The 26,729-nt window shown below is 32.4% G+C and overlaps 1 long non-coding RNA gene across 1 annotated transcript in view; it reads right to left on the reverse strand.

Annotated features, from left to right (window-relative positions):
• Positions 1-705: 705 nt before the first annotated feature.
• The window catches only part of LOC139703268 (uncharacterized), a 36,656-nt gene continuing 10,632 nt past the window's right edge, over positions 706-26,729 (reverse strand). The window contains exons 3-4 of the long non-coding RNA XR_011705671.1: positions 2,017-2,137; positions 706-1,163 (exon numbers count right to left, since the gene is read on the reverse strand). This is a non-coding gene — a long non-coding RNA (uncharacterized lncRNA). The remainder of the gene's footprint in view (positions 1,164-2,016; positions 2,138-26,729) is intronic.

Here is a 26,729-nt window from a genome sequence, read left to right on the forward strand (position 1 = left end):
TAATCTGTTCAATTTGGGGCAAAAATAATGACCTTTTATATCAATTCTACTTCTTTATTTGTGATATCTACTTCTGAAATGCCAAGGCTTTTCTCTTGATGGATACTTGTTTATTTTACTCTTTTTAAAGGTATTTTGTTACAATTCAAATTTCCTTACATACCTTATTCTGTTTTATAGCTTTGCAAGTTTTTATTACTGTCATAGGAAATAGTGTTTAATCACTAATTATTGTTTAAATTGCTCAGGCAATTAAATGGACATCTGAGACAGCTGAAATACTAAATGCTAAATTGACATTAAAAATTTTAAAAATGCAAGAAATAAGAATATAAACTGTTTTGTCCATTGGAAAGAATGCAACTATGATGAAGATTATCACAATGCTAGTATGTTTTGACTAACAAAATTAAAAGAACAGGTGAGAGTAAATAAAATGTATGAATCTTTATATTATTGTTATATCTAGGGTAATTATGCTCATTTTTACATTTGCTATAATTCTAATATATATGTTGAAATTCTATTTTATGGTTATAATCATTTTCTTTAAGAATAATTGCTTTTGAATTAATAACTAATAATCTCAAAGGAGGGTTTAATGCAGTGTTTCTAAACTGTGTGTGTGTGTGTGTGTGTGTGTGTGTGTATAGAGGGAGAGGGGGGGAGAGAGAGAGAGAAGTAGATATGCAATATACACATCTGTGTATTTGTGTATGTGTTTGTATTTATTAAGAAATGAACTCTGTATTACAATTTGCTGTCTATTTCACTATTTGGCTACAGGTGAATTAAACTTTTCTGAGTCTCAGGTTCTTCTTTGGTGGATCACAATCACTATCATGATGACTATGGCAGAGATCATGCTCTGCATTCATCAATTCCATATTAATTATCTTGTCCCTGACTACACAGGAGAGCTACATTTATCAGCCATCCAAAACACTGTGTTATAGACAAAGGAATGAAGGCACAAGTACAGAAATGATATATGCCACTTCCAAGTCAGATCATATACCTCTATGCAAATCTCCAGTTCATTTTCCTCTCCCATGGTAACAATGAATGACATGTGTCTCCTTTGCTGTTGTTGCAAGATAGAAGACCCTCCATCAGCTGGATTTCTTGATACACTGTTTGCAGCTGTGTTGGCCATAAAATGTCTGCAATAAATACATATTTTAATGTTGATGTACTGAGTTCTTGGGATTATATTTATATGGCAGGATAGCTTACCATATCCTGACTAATAATAGTAGAAAATCATCAGATATTATTTCCCTTTGTTTACTCTTTACCAGAATGAGAAGAAACAAACCTCACATTTTCATTGGGTTGTAATTATTTCTTTATCACAGACTCCTTTTAAGATACTTTATTATTAAGTAACTAAAATAGGAAAAAATACGTAAATAATAAGAGTGAGTTATATAAACATAAAATCACATTTATTTCTGGCATTAATGTCATGGATTAAGACAGCATTCCCATTCTCCAGGAAACCAACCAGCAGGATAAAGGAAAAATAGAAAACAGAAATTGTTTTCTACAAAACTAGGAAGCAAACTTTGAGGTGTTTTTTATTAATCATTTTCCACAAGGCACACCCAAGGCCACCTGGTAGTCACCTGCAGGGCAAGCCAGTGTTTGCACTGATCTCCAGTAGCTGCTGAGGCAGTGTGATTGCCCTCAAATGGCTCCTGCCTGAGCTCTCTGCAGCCAGTTGAGATACAGTGTGCATTGCAAGCTCCAGTGTATAGTACAGCCTCTGGATAAGCCAAATTCCGAAAGCTTTTTTCATCTTGGGTTTTTCTGTACCAAATCCATGTTTACCTCTGTTCTACCTCTGCCTGTGGTAAATCAGTGCCACAATTTTTGCCACTTTTGGTGCCTGTGTGCCAGCTGGGTAGGCTCTAGCGTTTTCTCTTTCTTTGTTTATTGTAACCAAATTTATGACTCCCTAAGCCACTTTGAATGCCTGATATTGAATTTTAGTGAAATTTCCCTTTCACTCACCTTTCTGAGAAGCTGTACACCAGATGCTTTGGTCCTGAGGTACAGCACAATGTGAAATGTAGCTTTCCTGTTTCCTGCCATCTTCTTTCCTCCCTTGAGATGTTTTTGTGGAATACCAAAACTGGAAATCATAAGAGAGGATAATGAGGGAAGCCAAAGATAGATCTCAGTATTAAGAACCCAGATGCAACAAAACTATTCATTATTAAGTGTATTTCCCAAACACATGAAACATACTCTGAGTTTCAAAAACAATATTACTCACTCCAGAAACCACATATGAAAATGTGCGTTTGGGTGGGAAAGAGGAAAGCAGTGGGTGTCGGTTTTGTCTGTATGTGAGCTGGGTGACACACATGCATGCACTCACATTTATCTACAGTAGATAAAAGTGTCCACAGTAGATAGAAGTTTGCTTTAAAGTAATAATAGATGCAATGTAATCCATGAGGAATGTGTAGAGACACCTAGGTAGGAACTGGAAATAATAGTGCCTTTCTGTTGTAAAACTCAATTATTATGGAACCTCTCTACCTTGGCCTTCCCAAATATAGGAGCTTCTTGCAAATAGGCAGTTTCAGAAAAGACAAATTTTAAAAAAGATATAATTAAAAGCAAAGTAACACAGCAGCTATATAAATACTATAAATTATGGAATAAAGAAAATAATCATCAAAAACACCAACTACAAACATTTTGCTACAAAGCAGAAAGAGTAACCCAAAATTTTGTTATGAATGTTCAAGAAAATTCAGTTTTCTGACTTAAGTTACAAGACAGAAATAAAAGAGTTCAGGGAAGAGGTGACAAGATAGGAGTATAAGATGAAAATTAAGATAGCACAACGAAGAAATTAACTAGTAGAATATATGAAACCATCACAGAAAAGAAGTTGTTCTTTAAAATGAATCCAATAGAAAGCTCAAGAAACACAATAAGGAATACTGAAGAAATTAATGGTAAAAGAAAACATTACAAAATGGAAACCTAAGTCAACCTAACCAAGTTTCAAAAGTGACTGTTACATAGCTGAGTAAACATAGTTCATTTTTTTTTGCATTTGTGTGATTTTAAACAACCAAAATTAAAATACAGTATTGAAACACATAACTGATACTTTGAAGGTTATTATACTTAAGAACATTTTTACTACAATTTTGAGAGTACCTTTTTTCTTAGTTACCATCAACAACAGTGACTCTTTCTAGAAAAAGCTACTCTTTTATTTTTTTAATTTTAAATCTTTGATTTTTCTTTTTTATTTGTTCTTTTTAGTTATACATTAAGTAGAATGTATTTTGATATATCACACATACATGGAGTATAACTTCCCATTTTTGTAGTCGTACATGATGTGGAGTTACACTGGTTATGTATTCATATATGAACACAGGAAGGTTATGTCCAATACATTATACTGTTTTTCCCATTCCCATCCCCCCTACCTTCTCCCCACTTGGCTCCGTCCAATCCGGTAACCACCCCACCCACCCCCACCTATTGTGAGTCAACATCCATATATCAGAGAGAAAATTCTGCCTTTGGTTTTGGGGATTGGCTTATTTCACTTAGCATGATAGTCTCCAGTTGCATCCATTTACCACCAAATGCCATAATTTCATTCTTCTTTATGGCTGAGTGTATATATACCAAATTTTCTTTATCCATTCATCTGTTGAAGGGCACCTAGGTTGGTTCCATAGCTTAGCTATTGTGATTTGAGTTGCCATAAACATTGATGTGGCCACATCACTATAGTATGCTGATTTTAAATCTTTGGGGAATAGGCTGAGGAGTGGGATAACTGGGTCAAATGAAATCACATTTCAAGTTTTCTGAGAAATCTCCATAATGCTTTCCAGAGTGTTTGCACCAATTTGCAGTCCCATCAACAATGTATAAGTGTACCATTTCCTCCACATCCTCGCCAACATTTATTGTTACTAGTATTCTTGATAATTGCCATTCTGACTGGAGTGAGATGAAATCTTGGTGTAGATTTAATTTGCATTTCTCTAATGGCTAGTGATATTGAACATTTTTTCACATATTTGTTGACCAATCTTATTTCTTCTGTGAAGTGTCTGTTCAGTTCCTTTTCCTGTTTGTTGATTGGGTTATTTTTTTTGGGGGGGGTATTAAGTTTTTTGAGTTCTTTATATATCCTGGAGAGTAATGCTTTATCCAAGGTACAGGTGGCAAAGCAACTAATTCACTCTTACGCCATAAGGTCGGAATTGAGGATTGTTTCACAGTTGTATGGCATTGTAAATGGAGGGTTTTGTATGAGAGCATCTTAGCTGTTCCTGTTCATTTTGATTTGGATCAATGTTTATAGCAGCACAATTCTCAATAGCTAAACTGTGGAACCAACCTAGATGTCCTTCGGTAGATGAATGGATAAAAAAATGTGTTAAAAAAAAAAAAAAAAAATATATATATATATATATATATATATATATATATATATATGACACAATGTAATGTTACTCAGCAATAAAAGAAAATAAAATCATGGCATTTGTAGGTAAGTAGATGGCGTTGGAGAAGATAATGCTAAGTGAAGTTAGCCAATCCCAAAAAACTAGAACTAATTATTCTAATAGTCAGAATGATACTTCATTGCTAATGTAGTTGGCCTTTTTCTTGATTATTGAAGAATTTGAGCATCTTTTCACATGTCTGTTGGTTTTTCAAAATGATATCTCAGTTAAGTGTCTGTTTATATTTTTTACTGAATTGCATATGCTTTTCTTGTCAATTTGTCAGAGCATTTATTATTTTATAAAAATTGAGCAGTTGTGAATTGCTTTGTTTTCTTTTTAATTCTATTTCTAAATTGACTTGGTTTGTGATATATTTTCTTTACTTGATTATATAAAAAAGAATTATCCTTTCTTTTATAAATTTTTGGCTTTCAGTCATGATTACAGTCTTCTCTGCCATTAATTTTTATAAGAGGTTTTCAAGAATTTTGAAGATTTTTCTTGTTTAGTTTTTACAATTAAATGTAAAAAATCATTCTTAATAGAATCAATGTTAATCTGTGATGTTAGAACACACACTTTTATTTACTTCCAGGTGTCTTATAGATTCTGTCTCCACTATTCATTAATTTATTTTTTCCACTTTTTGTTTTGTAATGACAAGTCCTTCTTCATGTTTCTTCTTTATCATGCCTATTTTGTAATATTTATTCTTCTGTTTAAATAAATGCTCATTTTCTCTTGTCAGTTCTCTAGATGCATTTTCAACCCAAACACCTATGGAAACCTATGGATTCCATAGGATGAGACTCATGTTTTCTTGGTTTGGGCCCTAATACAGCCCAGGCCTGCTTGCCTTTCTGTATCTGTCTCTGTCTCTCTCACCCTCTCTCTTTCTCTTTTGTTGGTTTTATATTTTTATTTGAGCTATATAGAGCTTCATTCTAACTGGGACCATATAGTTTCCATGGAGGATCCCATAAGGTAATGGGGATGGTTCAGGCTCAAACATTTTAAAATTACTATACATGTTCAAGCTATCTTGATGATTGATAGAAAAGGTTCTCCCTACTTGTTTTTCACATTATTTTTAGAAGCATTTATCTGTTTCCTGTAAAAGGAGATTTTTTTTTTTGCTAATTGGAATTCTACTGAATTAATAGATTGTATTGGAGAGAATTATCATCTTCATGACATTAAGATTTTCATGCATGAAAACTGTATAGCTCTACATTCACTCATAAATTTTCTGTCCTTTAATAACATTAAGTATCTTGTAATTTTCCATAAAGGCCTCACATAGCATTTATTAATTATTACTAAATGCCTTATGGTTTTATGATCAATGTCTGATACTCAGTTGATTTCACAGTTGATACACAAAGTTGAAATAATTGTTTAAAGAAGAAAAAAATGCATTTATTTATTTCATATCATTATGTTTCAAAATGTGAGTTCTCTGTGTACCATTTTTATATTTGTCATATCTACATGTCAAATATACTATAATTTATTGAATTTTAAAATTAATCTGTTTATGCAAAATAATAAAAGTGGTGCCGGACATGGTAGCGCATGCCTGTAATTCCAGTAAGTAGGGAGTCTGGGAGAATGGCGAGTTCAAAACCAGCTCCAGCAATTTAAGCCAGCCCCAGCAATTTAGCAAGGCACGTGCAACTCAGTGAGATCCTGTCTCTAAATAAAAAGTATAAAAAAGGGCTGGGGATATGGCTCAGTGGTTAAGCACCCTTGAGTTCAATTCCCAGTACCATCCCAGTACCTACATACATAAATAAATAAATAAATAAATAAATAAATGAAAGTTTATGTCCCTTCCATTAATTAAAAAGTTCAAAGTGATAAATGATTAATATAAATAAATTAATAAAATTGTGGTAAAATTCAACTATTTTCCTTTTTCATGGCTTGTATCATTTCTATAGTTTTAAATGTACTCATTTATATAAATCCAAAAAGTTACTTTGACCTTAATAAAATAGTAATTTTAAATTTTGTTACAAATGTATGTTTACTACTGTCTTTTAAAAATATACATTCAATAAACAAACTGATGCACAGTGCTTATAATGTACCAGATGGTGTTCTAGGCATTTTGCTAATTCAATCATTATAGCAACTCTATGGGGACATACATTGTATATTGTATAAAATACAATATTTTGTGATGAGACTATCATACATTTGCTTTTCAGTTGATTGCACTAAGAAAAAAATAATGGGAAGAATTAATTTTCATGAAAATTTAACTTTTTCTGTAATGATTATACTGAATAATGGGATTGGCAGGAATTTATTTGCTTCAAACATCATTATTACCCTCGATTGTTTACTTTCTTCTTCATTCCCTTATGTTGAAGCAATGAATTATAGTTCCTTGAACATCTATAATGAGAACATTTGAACTGCCACTCCAGCTGATAATTAGACAATCCTTTGGTATCTCTTATACCCTTTTCTCTGGGAGTATAGAAAGTACTGATGACAATTATGAATATTTTCCCATGGATTTTTCTTATTCAGACTAGAATTCTGCTTGAAAGGAAAAGTAATTAAAAGTCAAATGAAATTGGATTTTACTCTTTCCTTCCCTTTTGCTACAGCATTGAGAAAAGATTAATGATTTGTTTCCTGATTATTTACATTTGAAATGGGATCAAATTATTTCACCTCTTTTATGACTATTCTATAAATATAGATTTAGATATATAAATAACAGAATTACAAACCTGGAAGCAAGTTAAGGTCTTATCATCTCCAGGAATGAAATTTTTCCACAAAAAAGTTATCTGTCCTTGTTTCTGTTGTTATTTTCCTTGGTTTCTTCAAAGATAACATATACTAATTTAAATTATTTTAATGTTAAAAGTCAAGAAATTGTTTTTTGTTCTTGGATGTATTATATATACATTTATATTATAAATATAATATATATATATATATATATATATATATATATATTATTTATGTATAATTAAAAGTTCAATGTGCTAAATGATTAATATAAATAAATTTATATACATATATATATTTGTTACTGGGGATCAAACTCTGGGGCACTTGACCACTGAGCCACACCCCTAGCCCAATTTTGTATTTTATTTAGAGACAGGGTTTCACCGAGTTGCTTAGAAACTCGCTTTTTGAGGGTAGCTTTGAACTCATGATCCTCCCATTTCAGCCTCCCAAGCTGCTGGGATTACAGGCATGTGCCACCATACCCGGCTTAGATATCTGCTAAAGGCAAACATTGGTACATTGTTGTTGTTGTTGCTTGGTTTTGTGTTTTATTCCTTTTTTTTTGATTATTTAATGTTTTAGTATTGCTTTTCTTTATCTCCATTGTAAAAAGTAACCTTCATTTCAATGTTTAGCATTTTTGTCATATACCACTGAAGCCTGTATCCAAAAATATAACTATAATCTATCAAATAATGTTCAAGGGTGAGGTAAAAAGATACTTTTTATCTTGAATGTTTTCAAATATTCAACAAAAATAATCTTGATCTCTTTCATGAAGTGTTTTACAAAAGTGACTTCTTAATTTTGATTCATGTTTTCATTAATCTTCCTATGAAAAGAACCAAGAACCAATTTTAGCGTATGTATTTCCATATTCTTCTCTCTCTCATGTGTGCTCTCTCTCCCTCCCTCTGTTTTACAACATGAAATATATTCAACTATATACATTATATATATATATATATATATATATATATATACACATGTATACATATGTGTGTGTGTGTGTGTGTGTGTGTATATATATATATATATATATATATATATATATATATATATGTATACAACATAAACTAAGCATTTTGGATTTACTCCTAATTGTCCTCTTCCCAATCCAAGTACCAGCCAGTTGTGGTCTCAGTAGACTAGACTTCATTTGAAACAATTCTACTTCTAGTTTATGTTACTTCCTAAAAATGAAGTAACCAGCAGAGTGAAACAACACCTTCTGTTCTTTTCTATTGCCCCTAAAACAAATATTAAAAATATTATATTTAAAAATAAAAGGGCAGGCTGGAGTTGTGGCTCAGTGGTAGAGCACTTGCCTCACACATGTGAGGTACTGGGTTCAATCCTCAGCTCCACATAAAAATAAGTAAACAAAAATAAAGATATTATGTCCATGTATAAAATAAAAATAAATAAATAAATAAAAGGGCAAAATCTGTTCTTTACCAATAAATACATAAAGCTGTCAGATGGCTTTATCAGTGTCTTAAATCTTCTGGGTTGGATGGGTTAGGTTTAAAGCATAAACATCAATTATGTCTTCTGTCAAGAAACTACTAGGCATAGCCAGCTCTTATCAGAATTGATCCATGTATGTTAGATTCTTAAAAGCCTCTGTTTTCATGATTGGCACCTGCTTTGTGTTCTATAAAGTATCCAAATCATATAATAGTTTTCAAATGAAAACAGGAATTATATATATGTTTAATGGAATGTGTTAAAATTTATTTTTTGTGATAAAGCTGATATCAGTTTTAATGTTCTTATTGTATTCCTGGTGTCCCAATAAGTTAGATCATGCTTATTGATTTAAAAAAAATAGAAAGCAATTTTCATATATCACAAATATTAAAATAATTCCTAAAGTTCACCATTGCTTATAAGCAATAATTTACATTTTATACTATATGTCACTATACTTAGACATTGTCCATAATTAATTTAAAATTAACCTATATATTTCATCTACTGAATTGTAATTTAAAATGTGCATATAGTTTGTCTACCTTTAGGATTAAAACCATTCAATTGTGAATTGGTAGTAAAATGGAACAGAATTAAACAAACCTATTGTTGAAAATGGAATGGTGAGAGAAAATAAAATAATCCAGAGAAATAAAAACACAATTGCATAAACTAAATTTACAAGGAGATATTAATAATTGCATCTGCATAGCTGGGAATAAATTCATAAATGTAGAAGTCAAAAGAAAGTACAAAATGAAAACAAGGAGAACATCTAAAACATGAAAATTCATTCTACAAATTCTTAGTGTCCTTAAAGGACAAAAAACAACAACAACAACAACAAAAAAAAAACAGAAGCACTGTAGCAGAGGGAAATATATAGAGCAGGAAAAAAATCCTCCCTAAGAAGACAAAAAAAATTGATTCTGCAGATTAAATACACAAAAAAATATTTCATTCTAGAGACAATAGGATACAGCCAATTAAATGTCTGTGAGTAAAACAGAAGGCAAATTCTCTATGCATCAATGAAAAAAGTAGAAGTGAATAAAATGTACACTTTTTAAAAGAGTAATTAAACTTTGGCAGAATGCACACATTGAATCAAGAACAAAATGAAAATACTCTTATACCTAACCAATTTAATAATGGTAAGTACTCAATTAAGTAGGACTTTCTAACATTTTGTAATGATAATAAGTTAGTATGAACTTAGCAACATGGAAGCTAAATTTGTGAAAGTCAGAAAGCCATTAGGTGACATAATCAGGAATCAAAGATTTTGTCCACTCTGCTCTTGACAATGCTATCTTACTATATCATATAGTCTTTGAGACGTATACATGTCTGAACATATATATAAATATGTCCATATATATGCATATGTGGATATAAAAGTAATATATAACTCATATAATTTGTGAAAGTTATATGTTTATACATAAATATGTATGTATTTAAGTCTACATATGCTAATCATAGAAATGAAAATGTGTATGAAAATATTACATCTGTACATATTTGTTTATTCATATGTGTTTATGAAAGCTGAATGAAAAACAATATTGAGTTCAAAACATAATTCCAAAGAATATATGAGCATATTTCAATATATTGTACAATCATACAAATAAATTTTATGCTATTTTTAATAATTTTATAGAATAACTTAAAAAATAGTTTGAATATTTCTGTTACTAAAAATTAATATGAGCTACTTATCCAATTTTCAAAATCACTTAATACAAAGAAAGAATATAAACACCATTAAACAATCATTTAAGCTGAATAATTTAATTAGCAAGTAAAACCTTTATCTTTCATGAAACCATTAAGTAAAAACACTTTCTATGGGCCTCCATACCTATGGAATGAATAAAAATGAACTACTGATTAAGTCCCATCTTACTCATTTCTGGCTGTGGAGAATTACTTCCCATACAAAAGGAATATTATAAAATTGCCCCAGCATCACAGAGAGCACTGTAACTTTTAATAGTACAGCTTTCTTGGGTCAAAGGCCAAAATTTCTCTTAATATCAGAAGTCTTAGATTTCTCTCTTGGTTTGATACTCAAATTGGATAAATTATTTTATAAAAAGTTCTTACTTGAGGAATATCCACTGAGAATCTATTTATCACTCCAGGCATGCATCAGGCATTGGTTTCTTTATATACAGAATAAAATTTATCCTTCACATAGCCAATGTGTGAAACACCTTCTAGGCATTAATATTATACAAACTAGAAATAAGTCATCTGAAACTATGAACTGGCATAGCATTACTTTCTAATGTCTATTTGCACCAAGAAAATGTTGGCTTCTACTGAAAAAAATTTACAAAGAAACATTTTTAAAGTATAATAATATTATGCAAAGACTGATGTGTGAAGGAGAAATGATTTCACATTTGCCTGGTTAAGGCTCTCATAACTCAAATATTTCACCTCTAAACTTCCTTGCATTGTCTTAAACATAAACTTTTGAGGGACAACTCATATCTAAATCATAACAGTTGTTTTCCCTTTTTCTTAGTTATTATTAGATTATAAAAATAAATAGTGAATATGAATCTCTTGTCTGATATATGAACTTCAAATATCTTCCCCTTATCTGTCACTTGCCTTTTAACATTCTGAGTTTCACTCATTTGTGTATAAAAACAGATGGATTGCTGAGTCACATGGTAGCTCTATTTTTAATTTTTCAGGAACTTCATTCTTTATTCTATAATGGCTGCATCAATTTATATTCTGACCAAGACTGCACCAATTTACATTCCACACCCTTGCCAACATTTATTATCTCTTGTCATTTTTTTATAGTGGTCATAATAACAGAAATGAGGTGATATTTTATGGCATTTTACCATCAAGTTGAGTGAGTTGCTAACATATTTTGGATATTACACACTTACCAGATATATGATTTGTGAATATTTGCAAATAATATATTCTTATTTCTAAAATGGATGATAGTACAACAGAAATACTCTTGGACCCTGAAAATCTAATCTATCAGCAAAATTATTATACAAAGGCACCAAACTTGCTGCATTCCCCTTCTGAGAATGTGCCCTTGTTAGTACTAAGGTTGATTCAAGAAACATAAAAGAGTTATACATATTCATTAAATAGATGTGCATGTATTATTAAATATTTTGGTACAGTGATGTAAACCTCTGGTAAAAATAGCAGCAGTAAACAAATCATACAGTTGTTTTACTTAAAGGAATATAGTATGTAAAGTGTCACTGGCATATGTGCAGCTAATTAGAAAAGCCAGGAGCCTGGGAAACTCAATCCAAGATACTTTAATCCAATTGTGCTCTATTTCATTTTTTCATTCCCATTTAATTTTCCTTGTCTGAATAAATGCTGAGTGCATAGTGGGGCTATTGTCTCCTGCCAGTTAAAAAGTCATCTACAATTCTATAGTTAAAGAGATGAACTTGATGCCAACATACTTGAGCATTATCTGAAGATTTTTAGAAGGGGTGTCCAGAACTGAAGGAAGAAGCACAGAACTTGTGTTACTGAGGGAGAAAGTATATATCTGTACTCAAGACCTACAGGTTGTTAAAAGGGTTCATTTGGTGGGAAAATTATATTAGTGATATGTGTCTGCTCTATCCCTATTCATGCGTGATCAGGCCTTGTTTTATTGGGAATGAACCCAGGGACACATAACCACCAAACCATATCCTCAGCCCTTTTATTATATATTTTATTTAGAGACAGAGTCTTGCTAAGTTGCTAAGTACCTCACTAAATTTCTAAGGCTGGCTTTGGACTAATGATCCTCCTGCCTCAGCCTCCTGAGTCACTGGGATCACAGGCATGTGCCACCACATCTAGCATTATGGACATTTATAGATGAATGAGCTCAAGCTGACAATACCCCAAAGAATAGCTTCTGGACTCCTTTATTGTTGTTGACATAGTTATTGTATATGGAACAACTTTTGCATGTATAGAATCAATGGGATGGTTGGTTAGAATACAGAAGTCTAAGATTTCATATTTTAACACATTCCCAAATGTTTCTAATGCTATTGAACTGAAATAATGGTTTAGAAAACACTGACATAGGACCCCCCACAAAGGGATTTGAAACCTCCATGGTTCACACTGAAGCTCAGAAATAACTAATTGCTTAATCTTCTCATTATACCAGGTTGGATAATGCTAGCCTTATAGTTATTAACTTTCTAGTATATAAGTATTGATATTTCAGGTATGGACAAGAAAAGCCTAGAGCTGAGAGATGGCTTCACTCTCACTGACTCTGTTTCCCATGAAAAGATGAGTAAGAAGGAAAACCCCCTGAAAGAAAAAAATGCAAATGTAATTATTACAATAACTGTGACCAATTTCATTTTAATATGTAGATCATGTTTTCTCTTTTTCTACCATCCAATCTGTAACAGAACTTTTATTCTGGAGATCTGAAATGATATCAATTCATTAATTTTAAGAAAAAAAATTGCACTTAAAAGACTGGATTTCAGACCTAAATTTCTTCTTGAATCAGGTACCTTAAAAGTAGAAAATTAAAATATTATTTTAGGAAATAAACACTAGGAAAGTACATTTTAAATCTTTCTTTGAAATCTCTTCTTGAAAGATAGATGGAGATATATATGTATAATGTTTTAACATCCTGTGGGGCTATATTTATTCATTTAGCCAGATAATATACAGTTACCAAGATCAAAATTTTAAAATGAGTTCAAATGTATCAAGGAAAATGTTGATTACTTGTTCTTATTTCAGACATAGTTTTGTATAAAGATTGCCTAGAGAGTTAGAGCCAACAGATGTAAGGAGAAGAAATACAGTTGGCTGAGAATTTTGTGATTTCTTTATCTTTCCTTTGTAGTAACTTAGTCTCAATTTTAGGCTTTGTAATTGTCTTCTGTATTTCCTCTTTTTTCCATTGTGCATTTAATTGTACTTGCTTTCTTGTGTTATCATTCTTGCCATAGGCCTATTTCAATAAGAATTGCAAAGAATCTTCTCTCAGTTTAATTTTTATTTTCTTTTTTTTTCATTTTTATCAATTTCTGTTTACTTGATCTATCAATTTCTGATGTGGCTATGTTAAATATCAAAACACAATTGTTGAATGAATTATATATCCAGGCAATTTCATCAAAAGTTGCTAAATAATATTTAAGGCCATATTGAGTATTGCTTTTATGTTTATGAAAGTTTTATTTTATGGTTTTATTGTTCCTTTTATGTTACACACTGTCCCTGATGATAAATGTTTTCATAAATACCATTTTGCTGTATGTTGCTACACCAGTTCCTTTTTGTTCACATTTGCACAGGATATCCTTAAAAATTGTCTTCTTGCCAGCAATCTATCTATTTTTGCTTTAGTTTTAATGGGTATCATTTAAGAAAATGTATTTTTGGATTTTTCTAATCACAGACATTCTGTTTTTAAAATGGAAAATTTAAATTATTTATATTAATTTTAATGCATGCTGTGTTAGGGATCATTTAATCCACCATGTCCCATGCTTGCTATTTATTTATTTCTTTTCCTTCTCATTCTACTTTCCAATGCAGGCTGAACTTTCTTCTTTTGTCAGGTTAATTTTCTCCTTTTGTTCTTTTGGTAGTTATTTTTAACCTAAGCTGTATAAACATGTACACATACCACTATGGAATTCCTAAAGTTATTATTATCTATATTTCCCCCTAAGAAGTAATTGTGTTTGGTCTCTTCATATCCCTGTTCCTTCATATTGATATTGCCTTGAATTTAGGTCTGGATTGCTATAAATATATTCATTGTTTGAATTTTTATCCTAGCTGTTTTTGTTAAGATAAAAATAAACTTTATTAAAGTATTTCAATGTGAGTTTCTACTATTCTAGATAATATATTAAAGATAATTGCTTTAACAGAGATTATGGGAGAAAAAAGGTAGTGAAAGAACATTGAAATGATGCAGAGATAATAATTACAATGAGCAATTTATAATAGAGATGGGGAAAGAAAAAATAGAAATAAAAAACCTGCAAAGCTTGCTTTGAAAACAAGGGATTAGGCATAAAGCCAAATGTATATCTATAGTTCAATAATAAATGCATACAATAAAATTAAAATATTCATAATAGCATAAAAATAAAATATTCAATTAGTATAAGGTTTATAGGAATTTTTAAAAGGAAATAAATGATGAGGGAGGAATATTAAGTTATTGGATTGCTATTTTCAATATTGCAAAAATGTCATTTCTCTTCAACTGATCTATATGTTCAATGAAATCTCAATGAAAATCCTAGGAAAATGTTGTTAAAATTGATAAGTTGTCTCTGAAATCTAGAGAGAAATTCAAAGGACCAAGGACAGCCACAGAAATATTGAATAAGAAGAAAAAATGGGAAGAGTGAATAATCCAATAATAAGATAAATTTTAAATCTATAGTAATTAAGACTTTTTTGTGCGAGAGCAGACAAATAGACAGATTGAATAGAAATAAACCCAGAAAAAGTCCAAAATATATATAAATCACCTGACTTATTGTAATGGTGATTTTATCATGGAAATGTTCCCTTTGCTGATAAACCAAGTTAGATGCATTTGATAGCATATGGACAAGTAAAAAATAATTCTATTAAATCTCTATTCGCCAAAAAAAAAAGAAAGAAACAAAAAACCAAAAGCACACACAAACTATTACAAATGAATTTTAAAGAAATTTAACCTTTTAAAGAAAGGTAAATAATTTTTTGAAGAAAACATAGAAGAAAATCTTTTTGTGCTTCGAGCATTTCATTATTTTATAAACATGACATAAATCACTCTAACCCATAAAATAAATGTTTGATAACTACTTCATTAAAATTAAGAACTTCTGTTTATAATACAACAAAGCAGAATAAATAAAAACCACCATTCAGAATGTTAAAAAGCAAGTAACAGATAAGGAGAATGTATTTGAAGTTCATATATCAGACAAGAGATTCATATTCACTATTTATTTTTGTAATCTTATAATAACTAAGTAAAACGAGAACAACTGCTATGATTTAGATATGAGTTGTCCCCCAAAAGCTCATGTGTAAGACAATGCAAGGGAGTTTAGAGGTGAAATACTTGGGTTATGAGACCTTTAACCTACTTAGTGAATTAATCTCCGGATAAGGATAAACTGGATGATAACTGAAAGCAGGTAGGGCAAGGCTAGATGAGGTGGGTCCCTGGAGGCATGCCTTTGGAGCTTATATTTTGCCTTTGTTGGGCAGAGCTTTCTCTCTCATTCCCAGTGCAATGTCTTAAGCTACTTCCCTCTACTACACTTCTCTGCCATGATATTCTGCCTCACTTCCCCCAAGGAATGAAGTCGGTCATCTATGAACTGAGACCTCTGAAACAAGGAGCCCCCAAATAAACTTTTCTGTGGGGAGCCACTCTGAATTACTTGCAGCTTCCATCCTGGAGCAGAGAGGCTTTGACCAGTCACTACATCTTGTAGTGACCTGTACATTGCCCTGGTCCCAGAAGTTTGAGGACATGTCTTCAGATGTAAATGTGTTGACCCATGAATTGAGCTACATTAACCTGTTCCTTTGTGATATTACCCCTTTGTCCTGTTTGGAATAGAATGTCCCATGGAAACACCCTTTGTGTGTCTCCCTTCTCTTGCTCTGCCTTTCCGTGTGTCCTTGCTAGATGTCAGTCAATCTGCTGACAGCAGACATCAGGAAGCTAGACTCACCCCCTGAAACCTGACCCCTTGCTTCATTTGAATGGCTTCTCAATAAAAGCTCTCTCTCTCTCTTTCTGAGGACCCTTAAGGTCAGAGGAGCCATCACAGGACCCAAACAAAAAGGTATCTCTGTCTCTTGTGTGATTATTTCGTGCAGCCTAGTTCACCTGGAGTGACCCTGAGTGTTTTAGTTGTGAGAAACGTGACACTTTTCCTCCTCTAATTGTTCTTGTCAGGACTTTTGGTCACAGTTGCAAAAAATATCTAACTAAAACAACCCTATAGAAAAATGGGCAAAGTATGGGGCTGGGTTGTGGCTCAGTGGTAGAGTGCTTGCCTAGCATGTGTCAGGCACTGGGTTCCATTCTCAGCACCACACATGAATAAATAAAATAAAGGTCCATTGACAACTAAAAAATATTTTTAAAAAGGAAAGAAAAATTGGCAAAGTATTTAAAGCCCATCCTAAGAAGAGAATGTATCTCTTTAAAAATAATTTCATAAGGGACAGGGTTGTGGCTCAGTGGTAGAGGGCTTGCCTAGCATGTGTGAGGCATATGAGTTGTCCCCCAAAAGCTCATGTGTAAGACAATGCAAGGAAGTTTAGAGGTGAAATATTTGGGTTATGAGAGCCCACACCACCCAAAAAAAATAAACAAATAAAATAAAGGTATTGTGTCCATCTACAACTAAAAAAATATTTAAAAAATAATCCCATAAACATAGCAATGTATAATCATACAAATAATGGAAATAAGTGATATGTCAATGAAATTGTTATGTCTTTATACTCAGTTCATCCCCAAGAATACCACATATATGGTTACAATAAAATTTTCATTAGTTTTTTTTTAAGAGCCAAATAATTTCAAAAGTAAAGTCAAGCCAGATGCAGTGGCATATTCCTGTAATCCTAGCAACTGAGGCAGGAGAATTGCAAGTTTTAGGCCAGCTTCAGCAACTTAGTGAAGCCCTAAGCAACTTAGTGAGACCTTTCTCAAAATAGACAATTTAAAAAGGGTTGGGTATGTGGCTCAGTGGTAAAGTACCCCAAGTTCGATCACTGGTATCAACAAAACAAATAAAAAGACAAAAAAAATCAAAATTATGAGATAAATATTTGTATTTTTAACTGATAAAGTTTTAGTATTACTAGTATATGAAATTTAAAAAATTGTGAAGAATTTTAATAGCCCAATACAGATATGAAAAGATAAAACAAATATTATCCTCAAAGCAAAATTTCTTTAATATCTTAAAAAGGTACTCTGATTGTACTATGCAGCTATGAAAAAGAATGAGGATCTTTCTATACTTATGCATAGTGGTAATGGGGTATATTTGTTAGCTGATCAAAGTAAGATTCAATATTATGCAGAACAGCACAAGAAGGGGTAGAAATTCTTCATTGTCCTCATTCATTCTCTTCAATTTCCTCCTGTTCCTCTTTTTCTCTCCCTTTCTTTTTCCTTCTCCCTCTATGCAATAGGGTATGGGGATAAAAATAGTAGTGATATTTCTGTAAATGCAAACTTGAATATGATTTTGACTATAGAATTATATGTTTTTCATAGTTATGGATGTTACATCACAATAAAAATATGAAACAAATGTACAAACAGATATGACTATTGGGTAGATACAGGGAGAAAAAAATTGATTTGAAAAGAAGTATTTTGATATACATTATGAGTGGAAAACATTCAAATGACAAAAACTCATAAATTTTAAACTTCATTTATACTCTTGCTGTTGGCAAAAGATATTGTTATTGCTTTTTTGAAACTATTACAGGTATATTGTAGAAGAAACAGGTAAATAATTGTGGTAATATTACCAGGAACCAAAGTTTTCAGCATAAGAGTAAAGAGATACAAATACAAAAGAACTTATATAAAATGAGTATAACCTTAAATCTGAATCATAAGTTCAGCATGAACTCAGGATTTTTTTTTTTTGTAAAAACTCAATAGTCCTAAAATTTCTCACTGACAAAGGAGAAATAACAACCAGTGTTATGGTTGGTGTTACTGGAGCCCAGAGTGCAAACCTCAGGAACCATTTCCCATCAAATGGAATCAGGGATCCACAGAGAAATTCTTAATTATGAGTAAGGTTAAGACATATTCAAGATGATTCTGGGACATGTTGTCATATCAGAAAACAAGAAAGACTTTAAAGACTAAGGTGGTTATGTAAAAAAGATATGTGATTCAACTTGAAGAGACTTCCACAGGAATAAGGAAGAACATATTGATCATCAAACAGAATAACTGCTAATATTTAGACTATATTAAAGTCCATGATTTCATACTTCTCAAAATATCACTATTCTCCATTAGCATTTCTGGATTTGATTTCTCTAAAAATTACAAATAGTGAAATGACAGAGTCAAGCATTTTTTCCTGAATTTCCTGTATGAACTGTAATTTAAGATCACCCAAGAATTTTTCTTTATATAATAAATCCAGCTAATCAAAGAATGAAATATGGGATTAGGATGTTACAATTTTTTCATCTTTAATGATATGATGGATCCATGCAATTATACACGAAAAAAAGAAAAGATAAAATGCAACTTGAAAAAGCAATCTTCAGGGGCTGGGATTGTGACTCAGTGGTAGAGCCCTCACCTAGCATGTGCAAGGTCCTGGGTTTGATCCTCAGCACCACATAAAAATAAATAAATAAAATAACAGTATTGTATCCAACTACAACTAAAAAATAAATATTAAAAAAATGCAACCTGCCAGATTCAGGATGTAGGGTGTTCCACAAGACAAATTATATGGTTCCTCTAATCAATACTTGATGTAAAAAGGAGAGGAACCTCTTTCTATGATAATTAGATAAGAAACAAAACAGCCAACGCAACATATGAACATCTTTGTATATGGATTTTATAACTAAATATCAAAAAGACAACTTTGTGACCTTTGGGGAACTTTGAGAACATTGGTGAGATATATAGAATATATTACATAATACTAAGTAAATATTTTCAATATTAATAAGTGGGCTAGTAGTATTTTGGTTATGTTAAAATGTTCTTATCTTCAGTGATGCATAATTAGGGACTTATGGTGGTTGCCCTCACCAGTCCTCAGTTTCCTCATGTGACTCATGGGGAAGCTGTACAATTCCTCTGTCTTGGTCACCCTGAGGAAGAATTGCTCTTCATAACATCTATTTCTATATTTCCCAGTACTGATAGTGGAGAAATTATGTGCTACCACATTGTTATGTTTCTTGGTCCACTCCTTCTTTAGGGTCCTACTCTGACTCCTAGTACATCCTGGAAATATTTCCTGGGCTGAATCGGCCAGCCACAGACTAAGCACTTCACTATCCTGAGTCCCCAGAGGTTAAAGTCAGAGTGAACTACATCTGGCCATGGCTTTTGGGGGATTCTGAGAGCTAACTGCAGGGGTAAGACTCCACAGTATTCTACTGCTCTGGTGCTGATGATTGTTTTAGTCTTTTTTTCAGGATCTGAGACACCCCCTCTAGTGACCAGAGTCTGCCAACGCTGGAAGTGGTTGGATGACATATCTAGTTATCCTCATCTGGAACTTTACCAGGACATTCCTCCAGTGACCTAGTTCCTCCAGCTACTTCCAACCCGTCCACAGTTACCACCTGTAATCTATTTAAATTATTAATTCACCAAATGGATTAATCCACTAATGAAGTCGATTAGCTTTCATAAGTCAATCATCAATCATTTTACCTCTGAACATTCCTGCCTTGGGGATCATGCTTTCAAACCATGAACTTTTAGAGGAACATTTTCAGATCCAAACCATAATGGCAATGGCTTACTACCTTAATGAAACTCCATAGTTCAGGATCATTCCTATTTTCATCCTCCTTCTTTGCATTCTAAGAACTGTCTTTGCATGTTTGTCATTTATAGAATATTTAAATTTCACAAATAGATAGTAAAAATGGCAAGAAAAGAATGCAAGGATAGAAAGCAAATGGAAAACTGAAGATTCTTTATCATGTATGTTTTAGCCCCATTATAATTGCACAAATATTTATATTTAGCATCTCAGAGTTTGAACATTTGTAAAATGGAGATAGTAATAGTACATAATTTTTACAGTATTTGTGAATATGGAATGAGTTAATATATATTAACATTTGCCATGCTTTTTATCTACATGCCTGGCCTATGATAAACACTCTAAAATTGTTAATCATTATCCTGTCAGGTTTCAAAGTGGCATAGTTAGGATTTCATCTTAATATTATATGAGTGTTGGTGGCTCATTAATCTTCATGGATGTACACATGCCATTTTCTTTCTTCTTCCAAGACATGGTTGCTCCTCCTGCTTTTCATAGATTTTAAGTTGTTTCTCATTATTTGCTAGCATATCAGAAGTCTGTTTGGAAGATATAAGACAATTGCCTAAATTGCGGAAATAAAAATATGGATTTTCCCAAAAATAAATCTGAAAAACACTGGTGCTTGGTGGTGAAATAAAATATAAATTATTCATGTTATATCTAGAGTTGATGAGCTAGATGAGTATGATCAAAGTGAGTACAACAGCCTCGACATCCAGAGTATAACAGGGTTTAATGAATTCTCAGTGAGGACAGTTTGAAATGTTGGTAATTCAGAAGTAAAGCATGTTTAGTAATATCTAATACTTATTTAGTGCTTACTATTTATCAGGTCCTGAGCTAAGTAGTTTATATACATTTTCTTATTTAATCCACACAATAATCCTACATAATGGCTAACATTTTCAGTTCTTATTTTGCAGATGAACTCATTGTAATTCAAAGAGATTCAATAACTAGAATAATGCTTTGTGTCACACCAGAAATTAAACACAAGGATTTACATTTTATGACTAAGATGCCTAATGATTACAGCTTTACAGCTTCTGAATCAAATATGCATCTATGTTGTTTTCAGAGATAAGAAAATTTACTCTGAAGCTACACTTAGAGGGTATTACAGGGTATATACTTTGTATTTTATGATTTTCTTTGGAGATATTGATTTCCAGAAATGAAAATTCCATTAATAGCCAGAATAGACAGTGCATAATGGTGTTGATATAGTGTTATTCAAAATTATAAAATTCTTTAAAATAAGATAAAAATCAAATCATGGGGGCACATTAGCCATTAACATAACATAGTTAGCAGAACAATTAAAGTGCTAGACACTAGCTGGTTTTTTACAAAATTTATTTCTTGTCTTCTACCAACATCTAGATTACATGTGCTATGTCCTTTGCAATAAAGTGCCTATGTGAATGATTTCTAGCTAAAGACATGTAAGCAGAAATTAAATATGCCACTTACAGAACTAGCCCATAAAAGTGCCCCATTTATTATCCTCAATGCTCTTTTGCTTACTGCCAGCTGGTAGCAGAAGAGCAAAGTGACCTGGAAAGCAGTATATTGGACACAGGAGCCATAAGAGAGGAGCCTGAATCCCTGAATCACCACTTGAACAAGAGCCATCTGCAAATTGCTGACATCCATTTTGGATATGTGTGGAAGATAAACTTCTACTGTATTGAGAAAATTACATTTTGGGATTCATCAATTACAGTAGGTAATGTTATCTGAAGTAATACAGAAATTGTCACTTTGAAGTAGGGTACAATTTAACAAAACTTTACAATATATGGAGTGGTTTAGTTGTTGGACAGTGGTTGGGCAGTTAAATCAATAATGCAGTGAGAACCATCTGGTGCAGTGAGAAAACATTTGGTGAAAATTTCACCTGCAGTAACTTGAATGGCAGTGATAATGATGGGTTGACATTTATGGTCCACTTTTTGTAAGGTATTATTAGGAGATAAGATAGGGAAATAATTGGCTGATGTATAAGCAGAAATATTTAGCAAGTGGAGAAAATTCAGAAATTTAAGAAGTTAAAGGGATAGAAAATCAGAGTCATTCTAAGCACCAAACAGTAGTAGTTAAAAATGTAAAAATCATTGAATGAAAGGCTTAGTATGACTTCCCAGTTGAAAAACAACTCAGTTTTGCAGCCAAGATTATGTTATGCTGTATTCCCACTGATTTCTTCAGAGGGAGTAAAGTTAGCCACATTAAGTTGAGAAATAAAGACACAGACACTGCTGTGCTATTAAATTTTTAACACATGGCTTTCAAAAAGGACATAAATAAAAAGCCATGATTTATAGTATTTGCTCATGTCTATGGTATAACTATTCCCACCACAGACAATTTCAAGCTATCAACATAATGTCAACAGGCTCCCAAAATTCCTGAAAATTTACCAATCAGAACTTGAAACCCAGTAGTGGCTAGTTACAGCACACCACAGGTATAGAACCAAGGATATATCATATTTAGCTAACTTGAAAACAACTTCAATGTGTTTAAAGACACTGGAACTACCTAAAATTAAATAGAAAATAAGCCTATTCAAATTTGGAGGAGTAATTACAAAACCAAAATATTATGGCTCCTGAATTATATGACCAAGAAGCAGGATCTAAAAACAATGAAGTACCTAAGGAAATCACAATCCCCAAAGCCGATTTCAGGTAGAGAATAATGGCAGAGGAATAACCTTGAAGAAGGCATAGCTAGGAGACTTACCTACTAAAAATCAGGGAATTTGCTTCTCCCCAATCAAAATCAACTGTAATCAAGGAACACCTCTAATTACTGGGGGAGGGGCATTGTGAGACTCACATACCTTTCCAAAAGGCTATATCCTTGCTGTATGCTAGGATATTCCTACTTGTTCTCTTCCACTTTCCCTTTTTACATGGGAATGTTTTTCTAGTTTTCCTGTTCCACCACTACCATGGCATACTAGATGTTTATGGAAAGAGAGACTTGCGTTAATTTATTTTGCTGCTATAAAAATTACAACAAATTTTGTGGCTTAAGACAACATAAACTTATTATCTTACCATTTTGGAGGCAGTGCAATACAAGTATCATCAAGTCAAAATCAAATTGTCAGCAGGGCTACATTTCTTTATGGTAATGCTAGCTAATAATTTATTTTCGTTCCCTTTCTAGCATCTAGAGGCTTACAACTCACATTACTTGGATCATGGCCCCTTTGTCTGTTTTCAAATATAGCAATGTTGGTTGAGTCCTCACATTGCATCACCCTGACCTCATTTCATCATTACATCTCTTTCTCTCAGAGAACACTTCTGGCTCCTCTTCCACTCTCAATGACCATCATGATTACATTGGGTTCCCTCAGATAATCTATAATAATTATGTAAAAGTCAGCTAATCAGAAACATAATTTAATTTCTGCAAACTTAATTTTCCATTACCATGTAACCTAATATATAAATTGGTTCTGGAGCTTAGTATAGGATGTCCCCGAAGAAGAAGGAGTAGAGACAGGGTGGAGTATTATTCTGTCTACTAAAATGATAAACTTGTCATCCCAATTAATAGATTTTACAGATGAAGAGGAGCCATATGCAGACTTGACAATAGCTACTGCTCATCTCCTGATAATACTAGATTTTAATTAGATGCAATGACTGGATGAGATTTGGGGTATTCTCTTTTGGGAGTATTCTCAGCATAGGATATTTAATAACTAGAAGACTGTTTCACAGTTTGAGTAGCTTCCCTCGAAACTCAACTTTTATTTTTGGGCATATAGTTAGAATATATTTCACATATATGACCAAGAAGCAGGTGTGACTATATGACTAAGTTCTTAAAAATAGAATGTGAGTGGAATTAAAATGTCCCTTTCAATCTTGGCCTTTAAGAAACACCATTCATTATCCAGTGTATCCTTTGTTCCCCCACTGATTGAAAAAAAAGAACATAATAATAACTTGGAAGACATCTCTAAAAATGGTGGTGCCATAAAATAGAAAAAGCATGCATTCCAAAGTATTATTTAAGGTAGAATTGCTCACAGGTGTGGAACAACCATTTTAAATTTTATGTGAATAAACAAACTTTTAATATTGTTTACAACTTTTGAAGTTTTGAGGCTCAAGTGTTATTGCTACTAGTAATACCTTGACTTAGTTACAAAGTAACACTGTGAATAGTTAAAATCAATATTATGCTGTAAAAGACCATGGAAGCAGTTGTTTTAAAATACTTTTAGAACCACTGACCTCTTCTTAACTTAATGATCTCATAAATGTAACAACTAAGAAAGAAATGTAAAGCATTTAGCCTAAGTATTATCTTCTCAAGGAAACTTTTATAAAGGTTTACTACTGCATATAATTAATTGTGTTCACTAGAAATATTCATTTCCTAAGAAAAAAACAATAAACAAAAACTTGAGTAGAGCATGTAGTAAATGGTAATTTCCTTCCCCATATACCATTATTATTCAGTTTCTCCTTCTCACTGGAAAATTCCCTGACCAAAACTGAATTAGGATTAAGAATTGTTTTCCTACTGTAAACATTTCCAATATTTCAATTTTCAACTTGAATCCCCTCATGGTAGACTTCTCTCCTCTTTGGTCTACTGCCCTGACTGATTCAGGGATTCAGTGCTGTTAACTCCATTGGTTACTCTCTTGACTCCTGCCCCCCATTCAGTACCACTGCTACTGCCTGGCGCAGGCCTCCACCTGGTCTCTTCTGACCTAAGTCTCTTGTTGACCTGAGCCTTCATGGGGCTTTCAAAGCAAACATTTACAACTCGGTCTTTCAGAGGCTCCCAAATATGGTCCAAATACATTCAAATTGCTTACAGCACATAATAGTTCTGTTATCTATTTCATCCTTACCCCTAATGTTTAATAAACAGATTATATTTTTAGAAGTTTCAGATTTACAACAATCTTAAGAAGATAGCACAAAGAGACAAAGAGTCTCTGGGTGTCCCACACCTAGTTTATTCCTATGAATCACCTGAAGATGTATCCAGACTCCCTTAGGGTCCCAGAATAAGCAAATGTGACTCTTCTCTGGAGAGCCCTTCCACACAGAAGATCATTCAAGAATCCCACAAGAGAGAAAATTCTACTGGAATGAGCTTGAACTTAAAGAAAATTTCAAGATACAAGACAAATAAGTCATCATGCAGAAGTCAGCAATTTCAACAAATGGAGTGGCTAGCAGCCCAGACATTTGAGTTAATTGAGCAAGCTAAAAGAAACAACAAAATAACAGACTATAAAATTTGAAAAAGGACCAGACAGAATTTCTGGAAATGAACAAGTGCAATCACTAAATCTTGAGCATCATGGGAGTGCTTGAGTAACCCCAGTATTGATCCCCTACTCCATGGAGTGGGGACCACCTTGATGTGATGGCTGACACCCTAGGAATAGTACAGTAACATGGCTTTACGATTGGCTGTTTATTGAATCTCATTCTTCCTTCTGCCTTTGCCATTTCTTGGTATGCTGACTCTAACTTGGCATTTCACATTGACACAATTTTTAACACTCAAATCTGAATTAATAGAAATAGAAATTTACCCATGTTTTAATCAAAATAGGAAAAATAGCACAATATCTCTAAAAACTAAAAAAAAAGGAATTGTTTTTAGCATACTGAATTGACAGATGAATTATACCACTATTTACCACATCTCAGATCAGTGTCTCAACACATAAAGCAACCAGCCAATTAGTCTATCCAATAGGTATTCATCAAGCATCAGCCAAGCTGTTATTTTAGCTAGAAATTTTAAAAAAGCAATTTCTTCCTCATTATCCTTAATATTAGTGTTACGGCTATTCTTTCCAACGTTTTTTCCCCCTAAATATAGCTATTTATAATGAGTATATAGGAAACTATGTAAAATATACTTACCTTTGAATTTTATTGCAACTTCTTGAGTTCTAGCAATAACATTTTAATTTAAATATCAACATTGTCATTTTCTCATTTCAACTTTTTCCAAGCATACTTAAAGCATGCCTCACTCAAATTATATAAGGGTTACAAGTACTTTATATTCATAAATTATGAATACAAACAATTTTATGCATGTATAGTTGAAAAGCATTAGAAAATTTACTTAGTTAATGTAGCCCTCTTAGAACTATAAGAGTTTTGAGTTTACATTAAGCTAGAATAATTTGAAGAGAAATAAAAATGTCAGTCAGCAGGTTTGTTTGAGCTACATGATGCCAAAAAATGATTGATCTGATTTTATTCTTTGAATTGACAGTGCGGAGTTTTTACTATTGACTGAAACTAGCAGATGTTTTGGCATAATGTAGAGACAATTAAAGCATCCTGAACAGATGAAACCCCTATCTTATTTTCAAAGACATGTGAAAAGGATTTGA

This window comes from Marmota flaviventris, chromosome X (assembly GCF_047511675.1).
Source record: "Marmota flaviventris isolate mMarFla1 chromosome X, mMarFla1.hap1, whole genome shotgun sequence".
NCBI classification, from domain to species: domain Eukaryota; kingdom Metazoa; phylum Chordata; class Mammalia; order Rodentia; family Sciuridae; genus Marmota; species Marmota flaviventris.